The sequence below is a fragment of the Oryzias latipes genome, chromosome 5, assembly GCF_002234675.1.
Source record: "Oryzias latipes chromosome 5, ASM223467v1".
Classification (NCBI taxonomy): domain Eukaryota; kingdom Metazoa; phylum Chordata; class Actinopteri; order Beloniformes; family Adrianichthyidae; genus Oryzias; species Oryzias latipes.
In genome coordinates, this window is record NC_019863.2 from 22,857,529 (window position 1) to 22,875,420 (window position 17,892).

General features: G+C 40.6%; 1 protein-coding gene across 2 annotated transcripts in view; it reads left to right on the forward strand.

Annotated features, from left to right (window-relative positions):
* The first annotated feature begins 773 nt into the window (after positions 1-773).
* Positions 774-17,892, forward strand: part of LOC101167031 (contactin-4-like) — a 204,682-nt gene continuing 187,563 nt past the window's right edge. Inside the window, exon 1 of one of the 2 annotated variants that reach the window (XM_023955100.1) lies at positions 774-1,111. The gene's annotated coding sequence lies outside the window, so the exon portion shown is untranslated. The remainder of the gene's footprint in view (positions 1,112-17,892) is intronic. The other variant, XM_023955099.1, reaches the window with a different exon arrangement.

Here is a 17,892-nt window from a genome sequence, read left to right on the forward strand (position 1 = left end):
TAAAACATTAAATTTGGTTAATTTGTTTTGCACCAGTGTTTTAATACAAGTATTTGTACAATTCTACAATTTTAAACACCTTTCAAGACTGTATTTCCATAAACCTTAGCAAATTAAAGATTACAATGTTCTCTTTGAAAAATGTTGTAAGCAACAAATGACACGTTAGCCCAAAGCATGAAAGAGTAAATCAGTTTGTAAAAAGCATGCTGTTAAAATTAAAAAATCAAATAGCACCAAATGAACCAAAGTGCACTGTAAAAAGATTATTGGTTAAATTTGTATTTCAAAATTATGTTTTAGTTGTTTGTCTTGCAAGGCGTTTTGCTTCTTATTATATTTATATTTAAACATTTCGTATTTGAGTATCTCAATTGAAAATGACTATTGTGTTGAAAATTGTGCTCATTTTTCAACTATATTTGAAAAATATTTTTTTCTTTTATGGTTTTATTGCAAAATTTTGAAGGAAAAAGAATTTTTATTTCCAAGAGAATTGTTGATTATAGCATAAGAACCAATCCAACAGGTCCATCAACATCAGATACTGGACATCCCAGCATGAGTAAGAAGAAGCATGAGGAGGAGGAGGAAGGGGAGGAAAAGTGCTGGTAAAAGGAGAAGGGAGGGAGTCTGCTGCGCTCGGATGGCCAAAGCCGTCAGGAGGCAGCTCTGGAGAAGAGACGGACAAGACAGCGCTCCTGTTCCCTCTTTTCCCTTTCTCCTCGGAGCGCGCGCGCGTGCGTCCCGCTCCAGCAGCAGCTCGGGCAGGGAGGGAGGGAGGGAGGAGGAGTTGACGCATCGGAGCGAGTGAGCGCACCGACGCTTCACTTTCCCGGTGTGAGAGCTGCGAGGCGCCACGCCGTCAGCAACACGAGTGGAAGGCGCGGACTAAAGGCTGCCATGGAGCCGCGAGGGCTCCGCTCGTGAGGCGCAAGGAAGGACGCGGCGGTTTTTACGCACAGAGTGCGGGAGGAGAAACGCAGCGCGTGCGCACGGGAGCGTGGCCGCGACCTCACAGTCACAGTGATGTTTTGTGCGCACAGTTTGGTTTGGAGACGAACCACGGATTAATCTGATCCCGTGAGAGCGCGGCCGCTGCGCAGGACAGGTGAGTCTGCCTTCATCTTCATCCATCGTGGCATCCTCGTGCGGAATAACTTCTGTCCTCTGAGCTCAGTCCAACTTTCCCAGATTACGTTTTCGAGGCGGATCTCAATCTGTGCGTCAATTGATCCCGTTTGGATTGCGACTATCATAGATCCCGCGAGCGCGTGCCCCGGTCGGGCAGATGTTTGCTAATCCTCCGACCCTCCCCTGAAATAATCCCCGCGGATTTGGTCAAAACTAATGACCTCCCGCGAGAATACCCGTTTGAGACCCGAGATTAGAACGGAATCTTGAGCGGTTCGGACGGGGAGAGACGCGGGACCTCGGGCGGGATGGAGTCGGGGTTTCTGCGGCTGATGCTGTGGATCCGCGCGCCTGTCAGTCAAGTCCGCGTCGATGCTTCCCAGCATCTGTGCGCTTCAGCAGCTGACAGTCCACACATTCCCAGAATGTTTGGAAACTTTTCATTTTGCTTTTTTTTTTGCTACCACTAAACGGAAGCTTCGTGACCCACAATATTCATAGTTTGTTACAGCTTCATATTTTCATTTAAACTCACTGTTTGCGCGTGCGCAGTCCCTCTTTCAGAAAACAATAGTTTTCTCGTGAACAAAACTTTGCTTCAACTCTACCCTGTTAAAGTTTACAAGTGACATGTAAAAGATACTTTTTTATTTCTGAAGACACTCAGATAAAAAAAAAAAAGTTTTTTTTTTTGACACGATGGAAGACATTTATTAGGAAACTTAATTTTAAATTTGGATTTCTGAGTATGTATTTATTTAAATTGTTATGGATACTCCAGAAAGAAGAATTAGCTAAATACTATAAATACTCCAGAATTACAGGTAACTATTTTACTGTAACAACAGGTTGGCTCAAGTCTACCTGGGGAAAATTTAGAAAAACTTTCCACCTTGGATTTGAATGCATCAAACCTTCTGTCTTACTTCCATTCCGAAATAAAAAGCAATATCATCAGCGTACAGCATATCACCTGAGAGCAAAGCAAAGCCTCCTTTAAGGGGAAAATTTAGTTTTTCGTGTTTTTAACGTGGCATTTTGGCATTTTTCTGGTGATGGAGGACAGATGGGAAGAAAATTATGCTTAAAATTACATTTATCAGTATTTCTGCATTCAGTCTTATTCTTTCATTAGGAGCAGGCCAAAACAAATCATGCATCTAAACAGATATATTTAATTTTTCAACATGCTTATCAGTCAATTTTTTGTGTTTTATTAACATTGCAGTGTCATGTGAAGATTTTTTTTGTTTTTTTTCTCTCCCAGAATGCATTGCATTTTATCTGATAGTACTGCATTAGATTTAAGATTCAAAGACTTTATTGTAATTACAGGGGCAATTAACACCGAATAGTTTTGAAATGGAGATTAAAAAAAATGAAAATGTGGATAAAGTTTTGCGTGCAGATGCAGTCTTTTTTTCCAAATAGGAATAGTTAGTAGCTGCTTGTGAGTCTGGACGTGTCTGTTCTGATCGACCAATGGTGGTGTCCCAAGCAGTTTCAACAGGTTGTGGTCAGGGTAGATGGGTGTGGTCACAAAGGATTTCAGTAATTGCCTTTTTAAAATTAACAGGTAATAAATTTGTTGATTTAACTATGAATTTCACATAAATGGTTTCAAATGTCGAAATTCTGTGTCAAATCTTTGTTTTAGTGGCATCAGCTTTGTCAACAAACATAATTTTTATAGTGTCATTACTTTATTTTAAAGTTTATTTTTCTGTACCTCTTTCCTATTGAGCTCAGCATCTTTTGCAAAAACGTTTTACAGTTAATGTATTTTGAATACTTTTTTAATACTTCGATTTAGATTTTTACTTATTGCAACCAATGCAGAAAGTGGAATCAATGGAGAAGTGTACATTTTTGTTTTTACCCAGAATGCAATGCAGTTTACGGCAGATTTTACAACAGACGTTGACAGTGCACTGTAAAAAATTCTTCGTAAACTCTGGTTCATCAAAGTAGATCTTTCTTTCTTTCTTTTTTCTTTTTGCAGCAAAATTAAGATTTTAATTCTTCAAATTGTGACTTTACTTAATTATTAATTTTTTTCAAAAATGTTTATAATAAAGTGCACGAAATATTTCACAATATAGTAGATAATAGTAACAACAACATAATAAGCAGATGTTTTAAAGGGAGCAGGCAGAAGCTTAGCTTATTAATTGATGAAGTGAGGTTTGGCAAAAATACGTCAACAATTAAAAAAATAAAAATAACTTCAGGTTAGTAGTACTTTGCCTATAAATCTGGTAATAACACGTAATAAACAGATTGTAAACTAAGATTTTCTCAACGTTTATGCTTTAACTTTGAATAAAATCATTCTCTTTATTTATTTTTTACTTTTTAAGTGGCAGGCTTTAAGGTCATGTTTAGGATCTTTTCTGCTGAAATGACATTTTTGCTCCTCAAGTTGAGAAAAAAGCTACACAATTGTTCTTTTTTTTAATGTTGTTTATCTGAAAGACAAAAGCGTAAATTACACTTTTGCAGTGTCATTTACGTGAACTTGACTGTAAATGGGCATTTTTACATCTCAGTCTGGAGTGAAAACTCGCCTTGAAAGCATAAAAAAAAGATAAAAAAGAAAAATCTTATTGTGAAAAGAATGTATTTACGATGCTGAAAGTGGCTTTTTACGGGACTTAAATAAAAATAATCAAAGCCTCTGCAGACAAAGCCAGCCAACGTGTCCCTCTATGTACAGATGTTGGTGAAAACAGCTGTGTTTCATGGCTGCTGGGAGCAAACACGCCATGTCAGGAGTGACAGCCCCGCTGCACTGGCATTAAAAATACACCCCAGGACAGGCGCATTTAGAGGAGCCGCATAAAAATTTCATTGCGCGGATTCCTCAGGAAGGAGCCTTTCGAAGAAGAGAGTCATGGAGGTCATTTTTATTTCATGCCTCTTCAGGAAAACTCGCCGGCAGGAACAGGCGCCGTGTACCGCCATGATCTTTGTTTCAGTCCTTACACATGTTAAATGCTGCAGAGCCGAGACAGCACTTGTTGCGTCATCGCTGATTTACAGCGTAGTCCTTTTTCTTTTTGTGCTACATCAATCACTCTTATACCATGGTCCGGGTGAACTCTCGATTCTGATTGGCTGCTGGATGTGGATTAAAAAGTGATAATGCACACCTAAAAAATAAGTTCCGGTCACCTTGCTTACATGTTCTGTATCACTGCGCTGGCTTCTTTGAAACAAACTTTAGCTTCGTCATCTGGACAATATATCGTGATACAATGTATCATTCCTTGGCGCTGAAGTAGAGCTTGGAGATCAAAGCGGCGCGCTGTCACAGCGCCACGTCACAAAAAGTTAGCTATTTATGAAAAAGCGATCCAAGCCAAATTAATAACAAGAATAAAGAACTTAAAACTGGTTGAATATTTAGTTCTTTTGTAAGTGACCATGGTATAATTGTGTTTTTGGCCTTCGGAGTGTGCATTATCAGAAATAGCGCACGCCATGGAAGCCTGAACCATCCGACACTTTGTCTGCCATTAACCCTTCCTTATAGATGAGCTGCTTACCCATCTCAAAAAACGATGACATCACAGCGAGAGAAACCATCAAAACGAGGAATGGGGCTGAATTTCTAATGGAGATATCCACAGGAAGATTTGAAATTATTATGATGTGCTCACAGGACCAACAGCTTAGCGTCTATTTGTGGCAAAGTCTGAAATTTGTCCATTTTGACATTTTCCTACAATATGGGAAAAGAAAGCTTTTGTTCAAACGATCTTGATGAAATTTTCACACAAAAGTTTTTAAGTCTACAGCCATAATCAAAGTTTTCTTGACTTTTGACCATCTTGGATTTTTTCAAAAAGTACCTTCTATGAATTTAGAGTCCTTCTCGGAATTTCAATCTTTCACCTCGTAACTCCTCAAGCATCATCGGAACGCTACTTTGAAAAAAAGGTTGGAATTAGAAGTTGTACATATTGAACAGGATCAGCGTGGCGAGCTCGTAAAAGTTGCTACCACATTTTTTGCGAAATATTGTGAACCCTGGATAGATGAATCGTTGGCTCGAGCTGAACGAAACAATATAACATATGATGTAAACGTAGTAGGATTGTAGGCGGGATAAGTAAAAAACGTCCACTGTCAAGGAAATCCAAAGATTTACTGTAGCAAATTCTTCTAAACGGCTGGGGATGGGAGGGGCTGTAAGCTAGTGGGAGAACACGTTAGCCGCTACATCTGTTATGGGTGACAGGAAAGGGGGCGGGGTTGCATCAAGCCAACTGTGTTTTTTTGTTTAAAGGGGTGAGTTTAAGGCTGATTTGAAATGATCCATGAGATCTTCTCCAACAGAGCATTGGGCCTGATGAGACAAAAGTAGAAAAAACTTGGTGAAGATTCTTGATCTGGTTTTCATCTGGAATGTGTGATGAGGTTGATCAGTCAGGAAACTGTGCAAAAGGAGGATCTGCTTTTAACTCAATAACATTTTTATGTAAAAAAAAACACATTTAAAGCAGAAAGTATTCGTTTAAAAATGTTAAATTTATTTATTTTTTGGTTACATTTCTTTAATATTCATGAAGCTAAATGGTTAAATCCTGCAGTTTGGATTAAAGATTGGTTGCATAACTTACTGAAAGCAAGCGCTTGAAGTGATTTTCTATGAGAGTCTTGTCAATGCCGCTGGGTCCTGAATGTACAGAGTCTGTGTCACTTTCATAATGACAGGCAGATCGTAAACGGGTGAGACGGCTTCATTTCCCTCCTCTATTGGCTCTGGAAATGCCGTTTGTGATCTGACACTGTTTTAAAATGACTTTTCCTGCTTTGGCGATGCTTTATGATGCTCTGGCACTTGGTTTTGATTCGCAGCCGCTGCTTTCCTTTGGGAAGCAAGTCAACGGCGTCTTACTAATTCAAACAGTGTAGCTTGGCCGTTCTCTTTGGGAATGGCTTTAATTGAGTGCTTAATAAGAGCAGAGCATCGCAGCAACCAACCTTGAGGTTGGGGGGGGGGGGGGGGGGGGGCTTTGGGACTGCTGTATGATCTTGCAAATGTGAAGCCTGGAAACATCTTCATCTGTCTGTCATTGAAGAGAATAATGTTTAGAGGTGGGCTGAGCTCCTCTGGGGTGTGGCTGCTGGGAAACATGAGAGTTTCCTGCTGATATGAAAAGAAACAGCAAAGATGTGTGGAAATCATTGACTGTATATGAGAACTGGACTGAGTGACACCCACCCCTCCCCCAGCTCCAGCGTTCCAAACAGGAAGTACCCGCTGGGTTAAAGTAGCCAAAATCCCATAGACGTCTAAAAAAACGGCTGTTACTCAGTCATTCTATTTATCAGAATAACCATTCTTCCTCTGATACCTTTTTTGCCAATTCCAATTTCTATTGGTGATATTTCCTCTGTAGTTATTCAGGTTTTAAACTGACCAATCAGATGTCTTTAATAAAAGTAGGTGGTCTCAGGTTAAACGTTTGACAGATTCTCTTGAGCCCGCTTTCAAGTGGTAGGGGTGTGGACTTCCAACAAGCTCACTCCTTATGGGCGAGACCGACTTGGAGCAATCGCTGCTTACTGACGTCGTCTGGTTCCAACATGGCGGCGTCCGTACTGAGAATAAATGACCACTGAATTGAGTTCCTTTCATTGGAGCTGGAAGTCAGGCATTTTCTTTGGATGACATCAAACTCACTCTGTCCAGTTCTCATTAGCCTCGTTTCCACTGAGCGGTACAGTACGGTTTGGAATTGTCTAGGCAATTCAAGTGAGCATTTCCACTCGCCCAAAAAAACAAACATCCGCAAAGTCAGTCGATGCTAAAACGAAAGTGTTTTTGCCAATCACTGCTAGCTCCATGGAGAAAGTCTGTGGCTGGATCTGAATTCCCACCCTAGCCCCTAACTACTGAAAAACTATATAGTGCAGCATATAGTGAGTAGTGAAGGAATTCGGACACAACTTGTGTGTGTTAGTCTGGGGGCGGTGCAGACATTTCCTGGTAGAGGCTGTTCCTCACTTTGTGACATCACAAAGAACCCGTTTGTTTTCGTGGATTGGGAGGGGCTGGAGCCGAAAGAGCAGGTTTTTAGAGAATTGTTCAAAATACCGCTTTGGGTTTGTTTTTTTGTGAGGAATTAACATTATAATACACTTAAAAGCTTAAAAAGTTGATTTTGCATGACAAAGGCCCTTTAAAGTTTGGCATCTCAGCATAATGTAAAGTTTAGTGAAGTGTTGCACTAGAATTATGTTAACTTAGTTGTGGTAAATTAAAGACTTGTTATTTTGATATCCCCGACGTTAAGTGGTTAACATTTCTTCCAAGTATTTACATAGAAGGGGCTTCCTCTTTCTTAGCTGAAGGGAACAGTCGCTGCTTTTCAGCCAGTTGCCATGTGGCTGTCGTTCAGGAGTCGGCCTGTTCCCTCCACCGCAGCCTCCTGATGTACATCTTTGTTTGGTCTTGCAAGCAGAAACCTGAAGCTTCAAAGTGCAAATGAAGCTCCACGCAGGCTCCATGCGATCATCAGCCGAATTCACACCACGTTCATGCTGCCGAACAGGTGTTCCAGCAGTTCCAGGGAAAAAACCTATCACTTCCTCTGTGCTGGTGCTTATTGCTGATGTGATCTCAGTCCTGGTGGCTGTTCTCGGGCTTCAGGAGGGTTCCTGGTGATCCTGCTAATTGCAGGTTTGTTAGGTTTTAGTCATGATGTAACGCTGGAAAGACAATGAGAGAGCTTGGAAGGTGTCTGTGTGAAGCAGCTTTGCGCTGATAGCTGCTTTTCTCCGCGTCCAAATCCATAGGAATTACATTGATTCCTTAAACACTCTACTACAAAGCTGCTTAAAAATCTGCTGCAAAACAGTTGAAGAGTGGCGTTAATTCAAAAAACATCAACACCGGAACTAAGGGGTTAAAGAAACCTAAGTTAGAAAACTAAAGTTGTGCCGTTTCATATGTCTAAAAATCTTTCAGGATTAAGTCATTTTGCTCGGTAGGTTGAATCTTTTTAAGATTGAAGTTATTTTTACAGATAAAGATTTTCCATTCAAGTTCAGTTTAATGACATTAAGAGTGACATGTTGTGACTAAAACGGAATAAATTGACAGTGGCATAAACATGCTAAGAACAGATGTAAAAATAGTTAGGTCAAGAAAAAGGTCGACATTATTATTATTATTTTTGATTGATTTAAAATGAAGCTGACACTTATTAAAGAAAAGAAAAAGTAAAAAAAAAAGATAGACTGAAACCACACCAGAAAAATGTAGTGACTACACTAACTCTTAACCTTGTTAGTGAGACATAAAAAAAAATCACAGTCCGACACCGCTATATGTTAGCTATGTTAACCATATTTAAAAAAACAACCAAGTAAGGCTCCACAAAATGAGGAAAACCTACGGTTTGCCATATTAGTGATCAATGTTGCGGTGACGATATAACTTGCGATACATAAACAAATAGCAAAACAACCAAAAATATCACTTCCATTTTACTCTAACAATTGAATTTAAATAAGCGTCAACATTACTTAAATTAAACTCCAAATGACCCTATAGTCTACATAGGAGGAGAGCATCTAACATAAAAGGGCTTCATCCGACTGGCCAAAAGCAAAACTGGATTTATTTCATTTGTTAAATGATTCAAGCTGCCGTAAGATTGTTTTAGCACATTTAAAGTTTACCATTTCTTGCCATTTTCGCCCTCTTTTGTGATATGCATATTGCACAGCTGGATATCGCGAAAACGATAATTTTGCGATTTTTATTGTGCAGGCCTACAACCAATCTTGTCGTAAAAAACTCAATAAAAAAAAAACAGACTAGCTTTTTGACAAACCGGCATACACCTTGGATTATAAGGCACACTGTCGTATTTTAAAAACACTTTAGAGCTCGTTATGGTGCGGAAAATACAGTGATAACATTTGTGTTACAGCTTTGTCAATTCGAGCCTCTGAGCTGGATTGTGCAAAGAACGACACAAATATTGTTCACAAAGCCCAAACCTCTGGTCGGATTCCCTTCTCCATGTCTGTCTGGACCTCCACATCTCTAAACATGTCTGCTAAAACGGGCATGCTTCCATCTTGTAAGTGAGCAGAAACACTAGCACTCTCACATCTTGCTGTTTTTAGTCTCTTGCGTTTGGTTCTGTCTTCAAAGCAGGTGAGCGTTGAAGTGTTTCTGGTTTGTTTGAACTTATGTAGCCTCAGTTTCACTCGCAGTCATGTGAGTGCCGGGATTGCAGCACCCGCTGTGGTGCCCCAGTACACGAGACATGTAATGAAGCATGAGTGTCATGTAGAGGTGGCTATATCCTCTATACGTGTTCTGGACTTCAGGGTCTTTTTTTATGAACCTGTTATTATCTGGCTCTCTGCTCTCTGATCACTGGGCAGCAAATCTCCTAAGAAGCGTGCAGTGCATTAACCAGACCGGTTCTCCTCTCCCAGGATAATTTGATTCAGGAGGTGATTCTGCTCCATCTGTGCACATACATCACTTTCCCATTGGAACAAGAATTTGTAGTAGATTGATTTCTGGGCTGCTATCTAGATCACCAAATTCCAGAGCATCGTAGAGAGTGCAGTCTTTTCTAACAAGCTCATACTGAAGGTTTTTAGGTTTTCTTTTCTTGTTGTTTAAAGCTAAAGGCCGTGTCACGCAGCCATATTTTGCGCATGTTGAAGATACGGATGAAGATTTGATACGTGAATGTACACGGAAAAAGGGAGAAATGAAGCTCTCTGCGTGCTGTACTTGGGCTAATCTGAAGGTCACATGACCTTTGGAACTCTGTAGCGACTGACTGCAGAAAGTCGGCGACCTCTTTGCACTATGTGCTTCAGCATCCGAAGACCCGTCAGTTTATGTGGTCTCTTCCATTTTGTTCTGATAGAAATGGCCGTTGACTGTGGAATCTATAGGAGGGAGGACATTTAGCGACTGGATTTGTTGCACAGGTGACATCCTATGACCGTTCCACAATGGAATTCACAGAGTTTGTAAAAAAAGTTTGAAGGTCTGAGTACTTGATTTTCTGCACCTGTGGCCAAGTGTTTAGCACACCTGATTCGGATCATTTGGATGGGTGACTGAGTACTTCAACTAATATAGTGTAAATTAGCTGCTAAATGTCATTTTAGTGGAACTTCAAAAATGGCTTAAGCTAATTTTTGACCTAGCTAAAAGTCTAAATTAAACCAAATGATAAGCTATGACTTAAACACGAAGTTACGAACTATAGAGATGAATAGCAGTAATAATGCTTTATAAAAAGATGAAGTAAACCCTAACAAAGCTACATGAAGCGCTAAATGCTACGCTACCGTGCAAAAAAGGCTAATATAAAAAGAACAGCGCTATAACAATATCCACACTATTAATAATACTCATGTAAGCTTGACACAGAAAAATGTTAAACTGTATCAAATCTGAAATCAAAATGCTTCAAAACTGTTGTCTTTGCGTTTTTTAATGTTTGAAATATGTTTGTTTGCATTTGACTCCAAAAACGGTTAGCAGTTCAGTAAAAACTTGCAAAAACTGTGAAACATGGGTGTAAGTTAAAAAAAAAATCGTAGTTGTGTCTGTGATTACATTAAATTGTTAAAGGTTTAAAATCATATCTGAAAGTCAAAGTGCAATTTAAAGGTTGTGACATGCAGCCACTACATATAGCGAATTTTCCAGCTATGAAATGTCTGTCATTTGTGATCCACGCGTCATATACGTCTCTCATAAGTCTTTCTGTGTTTTTTCATTTGTCGATGTGCGCAAATGTCCAACGAGGGTTTCGAATTTGAGCTGTTCAAAATTTTGGGTTGTTTGAGAATTACGCAGTTTATGCGTATTTTACTTTGTTTATGTGCAATTATTACGTCAATTGTGTACGATGCATATACAAAGTTGTGGCTTTCCACGACTGTTCCACATATGTCTATTGGACTTTTCAAGCATGTACCACCAATGTATAAATTTTAGATCATGTATAGGACGCATGTTTTAAGTAAAACTTACTTAATTGATGCACAAAAGACGTACAATAACCACGCATGTTTCTGCATAGATTTGTGTGTTTTTGCGTGGTTTATGTGTACTTCTTCTGTGGTTGTAATGTGGTTCATTTTTAATGCATTAAAATTTCACGTAAAGAACCACAACATTTCCACATATATTCACGCATGACTAATTTTCATCCATGCAATATGTGCAAAATGTACTGTGGCTTGTGACTTGGCCTTAAGACAAAACTTCTGGGGCCTCATTTATAAACGTTGCGTACGCACAAAAGAAGGCGTACGCCACTCTCTACGCAATAGTTGATATTTATAAAAATCAAACTTGACAGGAAAATGTGCGGTCTTCCACGCAAGCTCTGACCCAGGCGTACGCACAAAAACGGGTGAAATGAGAAACGGCGACGCCGTCGGCAGATGGAAGAAACACGTGAAAGTGAAAATGACAATACTGCCTCTCAGAAATAACATGAAGACTTCACAAAGCAAGTCTTACAATTAACAGCCTACACGAACACCCGTTTGATCGATCAGCAGTGAAAAAAACAAAAAAAATCAAACGAAAATTACAACAGAAATTCAAATGAACACTTATTTGGAAAAAGAAAAGTGAAATATGTTCTGCGATATTGGCATGTTGTGCAATTCATCCTCATGAATAATATAGTTAACAGAACGAAATAATGTACAAAACTGAGATTCTCGTCAGTGTGTCCGTCTGGTGGAGCAGACAAAGGTGTGGGCGTTCGGACGGACGGACGGACGTACTAATTGTCCACTGGGGAAAGTTGTTTTCATATTAAAACATTTCTTCATAAGCTATGGAATTATGGTATTCATGCATATGCCTTTAGTTTGTTTTATTTTTGATAAAACAATGTATGGCGTATGTCTCAACCATTCAGAAAGCAACAAGAAATTACATTTGCGCTGATCAATTTCCCATTTCCACGTCGATTATTACCGACATCTGTAGCTTGTCAGATGTAATTAAATGGAGGGAAATAAAATGCCCCATCACAATGCGTAATGACGCACAATGGCTGATCTTAGAAGATGTGGCAAATGGAAGAATTCGGAGTGAACGCATTTTTAGACAGCAAGAAGACGTGCTGGCAAACGAGGACGAGTGGCTTATGAGCCGGTTCTGACTTCCTCCAGCCGTCCTGTTGGACCTCTGCGGGCTTTTGGGCCCGGCGTTACAGAGGAGCACTCGGAGGAACCACGCGTGTCACCCGGTGCATCTGGCGCTCCGGTGTCCCCCCCCCCGCCCCCCCCGATGGAGCGCTGTAGCCTCACAACCTCGAATGGTTGTGAGGCTACAGCATTTACGGCGTCTGCCACCGTTTGCCGCTCACGTGCCTTTTTGGCATAATGCCCACACTGTTCCCTCCAAACAACATTTTCTCCTCTTTTCCACCTCGCCAACGATAACTTTTACTTCACATTGAGTGAAGTTACGTTTTTTTGATTTCCTCTCGGTGTTCGCCATGGTTCCGCAATCAATGAATATTCATTTGTGGGCGTTTCACGGACTATTTATGGGCAAATATGGGCGTGTCACGAAGCCGCAAAAAGCTGCGCTGCATTTAGAATCGGTTGTGATTTATTAAGGGAAAGATGCGTAGGATGTGCGTGAGCACGGTTTTATAAATCCGAATATTTCTTTGCGTACGCACGTCCTATGTTTCATCCGTACGCCACTTCTGACGCAAATCCTACGCAAAGCTTTATAAATGAGGCCCCTGACCCTTTAAAAGGTAAAAACTCTTCAATTTTGGCAACAGCTAAACATAAGAAATGAATTCAGGGAGCACTGATGCAAGATTTTTTTTTTAAATTAAATCAAAGAATAAGTCAACTTTATGTTTTTAACTTTAGCTTTGCTTTTGATGAGTGAGCTGTCCATTTGTGCGGGTTTGTTTGCGCCTGTCCTAACATGGCGCCGCTGAACGTGCTCTGTAGCAGCTCCATTTGTCAACGTCCATTTCCCCAGTATCAAGTAACTAAACAAATTATAGCCACAATGGGCAAGAGTGAGTTTGGCAGTGTTATCTTTGGCTGCTTTATGTGGTCCTGCAGAAAGAGGTGGTGTGTGTGTGTGTGTGTGTGTGTGTGGGTGGGCGCGGGGCGGGGGGTGCAAGGCTTTGATACTGTAAAAATAGACTTTAACAGATTAGAGGAAAACTGAGTTATCAAGAGTAATTCCAGTCCTCCGAGTCTAGTCTGAGACCTCTAACGGGATTATTCCAACCTGATGCTGTTCCATCTGTGGATTTATACGCATATGCTGAGCATCAAATAATTTGAAACAAGACCCGCAGTGAGCAGTGAAGGACATTCTGCCTGTTTAACATCACTGAACTTAGAATGAGCCACACCTGAACAACAAAGTACCGTATTTTCCGGACTATAAGTCGCCCTTTTTTTCATAGTTTGGCAAGGGGTGCGACTTATACTCCGCAGCGACTTATATTAGAAATAATTTGAAATAAATACATTGTTAACCCTCCTGTTATGTTCATTTGTGAGGAACAGAGATGATGTTACTGGGTCAATTTGATGTATGAGGTATGTTAAGTGTTAAGAGTATGTTAAATGACTCAGAGAATCAGCAAACTTTTTTTTACAGTAAGATCTTGAAGGCTAAGAACATAATATTCTATTTTATAATATAATATAATATTCTATTCAGAAATGCAATAAAAATGACAACTGTTTCTACAAATACAGGATGAAAACAGAGTATTAGTTGGCCAATGATGCTTCATGAAAAGAATAAATAAATAAGTTTGAGAAAAAATTACTGTGAAATTATTAGATAAACAGTCTGCTATGATTGTGTCATATAAGGTTGTGAAAGTTAAAATAAGACTTATAGTCCAGTGCGACTTATCTGTGTTTTTTTCTACTTTATAATGCATTTTTGGGCTGGTGCGACTTATACTCCGGTGCGACTTATAGTCCGGAAAATACGGTACTCTCATTTTTTTCTTTGTTGTAGCATCTATTATTGCTGATAAAAGTAAGATGTGCACCAAACTACACAGTCTACGTGAAAATTATGATAACAGTTTAGTCAGCTCTTGCATTGTCCTTAAAAATCCAGGTCGGAGCATCAATGCAATTGTTTTCCCCTTTTTTTAAAATAGGTGGCACTATGTGCTATTTTTGTTGGTCTTTTCATACATTTATTGTTGCATATCTCTTTCACAATGATCTGTTGAGCTCAATGCTGTCTGTGGTTTTGTTTCTTTAAAGGTTTTACGTTGTTTATGCAATTGACACTAAACAAAAATGGAGGAGGGGTTACAAGCATGATGTCAATCTAATTACAACACACCAGGGGCCTCATTTATAAAACTTTGCGTAGGATTTGCGTCAGAAGTGGCGTACAGATGAAACATAGGATGTGCGTACGCACAGAAATATTCGGATTTATAAAACCGTGCGCACGCACATCCTACGCATCTTTCCCTTAATAAATCACGACCGATTCTAAATGCAGCGCAGCTTTTGCGGCTTCACGACACGTCCATAGTTGCCCATAAATAGTCCGTGAAACGCCCACAAATGAATATTCATTGATTGCGAAACTATGGCACACACACCGAGAGGAAATCATAAAAACGTAACTTCACTCAATGTGAAGTAGAAGTTATCGTTGGCGAGGTGGAAAAGAGGAGAAAAGTGTTGTTTTGAGGGCACAGTGTGGGCATTACTAATGCCAAAAAGGCACCCCCTCGGACCGGCCACGGTCCGAGGGGGGGCGGTGGGGGTGGGGGGGTGACCGGAGCGCCAGATGCAACGGGTGACACGCGTGGTTCCTCCGAGTGCTCCTCTGTAACGCCGGGCCCAAAAGCCCGCAGAGGTCCAAAAGGACGGCTCGAGGAAGTCGGAACCGGCTCATAAGCCACTCGTCCTCGTTTGCCAGCAAGTCTTCTTGCTGTCTAAAGATGCGTTCACTCCGAATTCTTCCATTTGCCACATCTTCTAACAGCACAAGATCAGCTATTGTGCGTCATTACGCATTGTGATGGGGCATTTTATTTCCCTCCATTTAATTACATCTGACAAGCTACAGATGTCGTTAATAATCGACGTGGAAATGGTAAATTGATCAGCGCAAATGTAATTTCTTGTGGCTTTCTGAATGGTTGAGACATACGCCATACATTGTTTTATCAAAGATAAAACAAACTAAAGGCATATGCATGAATACCATAATTCCGTAGCTTATGAAGAAATGTTTTAATATGAAAACAACTTTCCCCAGTAGACAATTAGTACGTCTGTCCGTCCGTCCGCACGCCCGCACCTATATCTGCTGCGCCAGACGGACACATTGACGAGAATATCAGTTTTGTACATTATTTCGTTCTGTTAACTATATTATTCATGAGGATGAATTGCACTACATGCCTATATTGTAGAACATATTTCACTTTTCTTTTTCCAAATATGTGTTCATTTGAATTTCTGTTGTAATTTTCGTTTGATTTTTTTTGTTTGTTTCACTGCTGATCGATCAAACGGGTGTTCGTGTAGGCTGTTAATTGTAAGACTTGTTTTGTGAAGTCTTCATGTTATTTCTGAGAGGCAGTATTGTCATTTTCACGTTCACGTGTTTCTTCCATCTGCCGACGGTGTCGCCGTTTCTCATTTCACCCGTTTTTGTGCGTACGCCTGGGTCAGAGCTTGCGTGAAGGACCGCACATTTTCCCGTCAAGTTTGCTTTTTATAAATCTCATCTATTGCGTAGAGAGTGGCGTACGCCTTCTTTTGTGTGTACGCAACGTTTATAAATGAGGCCCCAGATCTGTACCATGCCAGTCCACTGAACTGTGCATGTTCTGGTTTGTTGTCTAGCCCTAAAATTAAATTTTCCGTTGTGAAGCAAGCACAGAAGTACCAAATATTGCAGTTCCTCAAATGACCACTAGGGGATGGTTTCAAAACGGCCGCAACTTTCCATTGACTCCCATCGCAAAAAGTCCAATTTTACAACCAAAATACTTTTATGAAATTTTTTTTTTAAAAGTTTTTTAAGCATTATTATTGTCTTTCTTTTATTGGAAGGAGGGTGGATAGATTGCTCATAGCAGGGGTGATATTTTTTCCCTGGAACTGCTGAAACACCTGTGCGGCAGCATGAACGTGGTGTGATTTTGGCTGATGATCAGACGGAGCCTGCAGGTTGCATGTGTGCTAAGCTTCATTTGCACTTTGAAGCTTCAGGTTTCTGCTTGTGTGAACAAATAAAGATGTACAACAGGATTAGGGCTGCAGGATGTGAGGAATCTCTGGTTCTGTGATATTAGTGATCAATACTGCGATGACAATAAAACATGCGATACATGAACAAATAGCAAAACGACCAAATATGTCATTTCTATTTCACTGTAACAGTTTAATTTAAATCAGAGTCAAAATAACTTAGGCTTCGTTCACATTGCAGGCTGAAACGACCCAATCCCGATTTTATTTATTTTATTTTTTTGCCCCTACACGACCTGTATCTGATCTTTTCATGACAGTCTGAACGACTTGGATCCGATCTTTTCAAATGCGATCCAGGCCACTTGGGTATGTGGTCCTGAATCCGATATGTATCTAATCTTTTGAAATGCGACCTCCGTCTGAACGGCCAGGCCACACGAATCCGACCCGTACATCGTTGATACGCTACAAACGTCATCATTCTGCGTTGAAGTAGGCGGGAACTAGAACATAAGCAACAACCATGGCGGACGATGCTGCTGAGACCAGTCAGTGAAAGGGGAGGGAAGTCACCGATTTGATTCATATTTGGGGTGACAGCTCTATTCAGGCCAAACTCCAGGGCTGTTTTTGAAAAAATTTCCAGCAAAATGGCCAAGTGTGGTGTTGAACTTTTCCCACGATTACTTTTTTTCCTTTCCGACCATGGTCAGAAAGAAGCGCGGCCGAAGGTGGATCCTTCTTCAGGGTTCACTTCCCCGTTTGGACCCTCAGATTCTCCAGAGCGGGTTAATAAAGAGTCAATAGCATTTATTCTAGGGGAAGCCTTCTTTTATTACCATTCTCCTTCCTTCGTAACACACAACATAAATGCGCACCCCCAGCACACTTCCGCTACCCCCCCCCCACCCTGTCCTGCTCTGCACGTGCTCTTCTCCTCTCTCTTACACACACACGCACGCTTGCACGAGCGCGCGGCCCCAGCACATACACATCCCCATTCCACAACAGTGGTTACAGACGATCCTGCCTCCAATGCCTACTTAAAATGAGAAGATTGTAATTGTGCTGGCCCCTTTGTGAAAATACATGTAATAATGCAAAAAGAGCTCCGCTGTTGACAACACTGTTGTTGACATCCATTGCTAACGTTAGCTGCTTCAGCAAACAACAGTGATGTCGTTAACCGTTGAGTACTCTTCTGCGCATGCGGATCAATTCTGGGTCATTTCACGGTCACACAGGAGATCACAACAGTTAGCATTTAATTTGAAACGTGAACGGCCTTGCAAAAAAAAAACGGATTTTTTCAAAAAATCGGAATTGAGCATTAAGCCCTGCAGTGTGAACGTAGCCTTAAATTACTCTTCAAATGACCATTCATCTACGCCGGAGGCGGCCATCTAACATATAAAGGCTCCATCTGATTGGTCAAAGATGTGAAGGAGTCCAACCAATTGGTCAAATGCATAAATGGATTTATTTGATCCGTAAAATACTTCGAGC